We start from the raw sequence: 5,140 nt of genomic DNA on the forward strand, positions 1-5,140 counted from the left end.
TCACGAAGGTAGTGTTTCAGGAGCTCATACTCGCTCTAAGAACGCAAACCCGATACATGCTAGAGGTACAGTCATTCGGAAGGTCTTGCGACCTTTCCATCTTGCACCACGAGGAGGTGACAGTAGGCGTCCACAGCAAAAGAGTACGGCAAGTCCACAAGCAGTGGGTAAGAGACTAACGCTTGTTACTTTCGCTTAGGGTTGGGGAGATATCCGCACCCATCTTCCGCCCAAGTCCATTCCATGCACGTGGTTTCGCTAGATAGACCTCCCCTACGTCAGTGGCCAACTGTACCACTACGGCGTGGGAGTCTCAAAGCCTAATTAACATCATAACACCAATTTGGGGGTTGAGAATAGCGATTGCCCACCATGGTCGTTCCTCGGCATCGGACCCAACGACCATCCGTGTCCCAGTGCCCCATACTAATATACGACCGGAGGGGCTAACATATGGTTCCTGCAGCGCTAACGCATCAAACTTGCAATACTTCTCACTTCTGGGGTCACGATCCGTGCCTTATCCATGTTTATCTGGCCAATTTTAATCCTTGCCATCGGGCGTTGGATTAGCTGGTTGCTTTGGCCTGTCTGGCAGACTATGGCCCACCTCTTTACTCCACTGGCCATAGTCGGTAACCTTCCGTTTTAACAGTAATCTCCATTATACAATAACAAACGTGAGAAAACTCCTAAGCCCACCAGTCTAGGAGCCATAATATGGCTCTACACGCTCCGCCTGGTCCTCAAGCCCTCAGGCCCGACATCACCCTGGACCCTCCAGCCCATTACTTCTCCTATAAGCCAATTGCTTGCCGCTCTGCCTCCTCCAATGTCCGGATTACGTTTCTAACAAAAGTTAGAACTTTCAAAACTCCGGATATATGTCCTCGCTTATGCATCCTCGCATCGACCGTTCCGTTTGTCTCTCTCATGTGGTCCCATAGTTCCTGTCTAGGGACTCTAAATCGCTCGCATATCCACAGGACATGCTCCACATCCTCATCTCCTAACCCACAAACGCAATGCGGATCCACCGACAATCCAAATCCATGCAACTTTGCCCTAAAGACACCATGACCCATCCTACGGCCGCCTCTCCTTCCGGTTCCTGGCTTCCGACGAGTGCTGCATCCGCTCTTCCTCTCCACCTCGAGAAAGAAATTACTGATCCCCTTACGACTCGCTCTGTGATCCATCCTAATGCTTGCTTATTGACTCCCAGCCTTCTTAATTCCCTGGCAGAGTTCTTCGCCCAGATTCCTTTTCAGGATAAAGTCACCGGGAACACTTCGATCTTTTCTCGGGGAACACCAGTCATCTCGGACATAGCTTTGATGACCCACGGCTGCCCATGGCTCTCCATCTTCACCTGCCCCGCCTGGTCCAGATCTAGCTTACAGCTTACAACCTGGGCATCGAGAATCCGGGCCAGGTCTTTATTGGCTACAATCAGATCAGGGCGTTTCTTCCTATCGCCGTGGGTAATGGTGGTCTCTCTATTGACATCATGCCCTGATCTTCTTCTTCTAAAATTTTCTTCTATGAACTTCACTGCGGCATGATGCCTCAAAATTCAACCACCATGTGACGCGGGGCATCTTTGAATTACGTGGGCAGCAGATAAGATTAACTAATTAGATGACGAGGCATTTGGCTATAGACAATATTTATTAGTTGAGATTTTCAACGTTTTTTATAATATTTACAAGTAAGAGGGGCCTTCTCCGGGGCCATGATCGAGCATACTTCTGGGCCTATATACGTTTTATTTAAAAAAGGGCTCCCTAAACCCCAGGTAGACCCTGAAGGGGTCATTTTGCGACAAGTCGCTCTTTACCAATTTGAATTGCCCACATCCAAACAATGATCCAATTTAGATTAGAGGCCTATTTCTTTTTGGCCTCTAAAGGGGAACCATCAATACACTACTACATAACACATAAAAAAACAACAAAAAAACACACGCTAAGCAATACGAAATAAAATTATGACCTATACTTTCGCCTTATTTTCCAAACCATAATTTGCCTATTCGTTACAGAACAAAAAACAAAACACTTCTTCCAGGGCTGGACATCATGCCCTCTTCTTCTAAAATTTTCTTCTATGAACCTCACAACTGCATGATGCCTCAAAATTCTACCACCATGTGACACAGGGCATCTTTGAATTACGTGGGCAGCAGTCTCCTGGGTCTTGCATCCCATCCTGCAATTCACATCATACTCCATCCTCCTGATGCCCCTCGTCATTCTCATACTCGTCGGAAGCGCGCCGCAGTAAAGACGCAGTAACCGGACATACTCTGAGCCGGTCAGGTGATCCGCATTCCCGTATATCCAACTTACAGATTCCCTGACCTTCCATACGCCCCTCAAATCAACCCCATCCACCGCATTCTCCAGTGCGTCACTCTCCCCTCCGCCCAGCGCCGGCGGAACCTCTCCAGACGGAAATTCGCTCCCAAGGGTTCGGCGCACATCTTCCGACAGGCCACCCTCCTCAAGCCCAACAGTTATCGACGAGAATCGGGCCTCCCTCCAGTATGGCACCGACCAACTAAGCCCACCATACCCAAGGGGAGCGTGGAACATGGCACACGGAACATCCTTAGGGAGATGGAGCCAACCCCGCAGTGCCGCCCTAATCCCGACATCTAACCTCCTCAACAAGGGCTTGGGAGCCACACGCAGTCTATGGAGAGCTCCAGGAATCAAAAAGTCCCTCAACAATACATATTTCTGCTGTGGTTTGAGTGGGGCCCCACTAATTCTATTAATTCCACCCTCCAAATCCACTTCAACTTTACAGACTCCCATGCAATTGAATCGCACCCCGAGGTACTCCCACCCGTCGGGCATACCCGGGAAGCCAAACGGTCCCCGCCAATCATAAAGCCTACACCGTCCACAAGCTTGATAACCTTCCTCTTACCGCCAGGAGTGAGCACGAGAGACAAGAACTTATTAGGATTGAGCAGCAAACCGCATTGCTCCTGCCCCTCTTCCATTCCTCTCAGCATACACTCCATTCCACGGACCGAGGAAGCCACCAAGACCACATCGTCGGCATATGCCAAGGCGGAGACCCTGACTCCACCAAGCATGAAACCAACCCTAGGCGGCAGCACCCCAAGGACATGGTCCATTACGAAGTTAAAGAGGAGTGGGGACAATGGATCACCCTGCCTCACACCCCTGGCCGGTCTCATCTCAGTGGCCTTCCTCCCTCCGCTAACAATAACGGAGGCAGAGTCGGCATACATAGACGAGATATACTCCAGCAATTCGCGCTGTATCCCTCTCGCAGAGAGCACTTCTCGAACCGCCTGGTGACTTACACTGTCGAACGCCTTCCGAACATCAAGGATAAAAAGGCAGAGAGACCTCCGCCTCCTCCACCCCTGTCGCAGAACGGCGTCCAACATGAAAATATTGTGTGCCACCCCATCGAATACTCTGATGAAGCCCTTCTGCGCAGGAACATGGGAGATTACCTTTTCCATCTTCACTGCCAATATTCTGTGCCAATGTCCGACAACCGCAAACGAAACCGAAATCGGCCGATAGCCACCCGGGTCAGTAATCGTCTCAACCTTGGGAATCATCGTGACCCTCGCCCTGAGCAGCGAGGCGGGCATTCGCCCTTCCCACATGATCAGGTCGAAGATCAACGCTCTCATTCTCCATGGGGCTCCCCTCCATGCAGAAGGGAGCACCCCATCCAACCCCGGCGCCAACCCCCGATCTGGGGACAACCCGAGAACCTCGCTCTTCGTCAGCGGCGTCCAAACATTGGCACCAGGCGCCACCCTTGGTCCCCTAACCGTCTCACCACTCCAAGGGTTCGAGGGACTCTCCACAATGGGGGCTTAGTAATCACGCAGGGCCTCAGGAGTGCCCACGCTCTGATCCAAGGACTTCTTGGGCGCCCGCTATCTTATCCTTTTTCCACAACTCCTTTAGACGTGCATACTGTGTCCTGCGATTCTCTGGGCGAACCTCCCGTTCCTCTGCACACCGATAGGGCACATCCCAGAGCCCCACGCGGCAGCCGCTCAGCCATCCAATCAGAGATCACCCTAGCCAGCCGACTACCAACAGGGGAACCCGCAAGGGCCTCCTCAGCAAGAAGGATGAGACGGCGGAGAACCGGTGCCAACGAGGGAGACGTAATCTCCCCCACCAACCCGCGGATCACCGCTGCCAACAACCCCCTGCTTGCCCGGCCCACTCCATACTCATTTGGATTATCCTCCCCGCCTCCCTCATCTTCCTCCCAGCTCTCCATTATCCCTCTATATAGCAGCTTGGTCTACGAATGAGCTCCAACTGTCTTCTCTCACCTTTCGTACCTCTCGTTTACACCTGCCTCTGAGACCAACCCATTCTCTCCTACATTCAAACCTATGGCCGGCTTCCTTTTCTCGCTGATATGCCCGTCTCGCGCAGAGTACACTCTGTTTGAGCCGGGCTAATTCAGGGGTCCACAAGTTGACTGCATTCAGTCGTCTGTAGACATGTGGTATGGCCTGTGTTACACAAGTCAGCAGCCACCGTTCGACCGCCCTGGAGAACACGGCCACACTCCTTCTGTCATGCACACCAAAATCTGTCATACTGTCTTTGCTGTCCTTGAGGAGCTCCCTGAAGTGGATCCAGTTCGCTTTCTGCAGGCAGAAGCGAGCCCGATCCCTTCGTAGGGCCCGCGAGCGGGTCGCTCCCTCGCCGACAGGAAAGGCGCACAACCTATGCATGCTAGAGGTACAGTCATCCACGTACCAATGCCGAACCTGACGCAGGATTTCTCCTGATGCCAGGGTCAGATCGATGAATCTGTCCCCACTAGGGCCGGAGAACGTAGGAAGCCTGCCGTCATTCAGCCATTCCCAACCCAATTCATCTATACATTCAGCCATGTCTTCCCCACGGCCATCCAGTACGGTACCACCCCAGAGGGGGTTCTTCGCATTGCTATCCAGGCATGCGATCACCTTCCTCCCTCGCAGCACCGATCCTCCGTAGTCGTTCTAAGAAGCCATCCAGCGCAAGGGATACCTGACAGTACATACTGACAAGGTAAATTTCCCCTACGACAGTGACTAACTGTACAACTACGGTGTGGGAGTCGCAGAGCC

The sequence above is a fragment of the Halyomorpha halys genome, unplaced genomic scaffold (genome assembly GCF_000696795.3).
Source record: "Halyomorpha halys isolate HHAL.00 unplaced genomic scaffold, Hhal_1.1 Scaffold273.1, whole genome shotgun sequence".
NCBI lineage: Eukaryota > Metazoa > Arthropoda > Insecta > Hemiptera > Pentatomidae > Halyomorpha > Halyomorpha halys.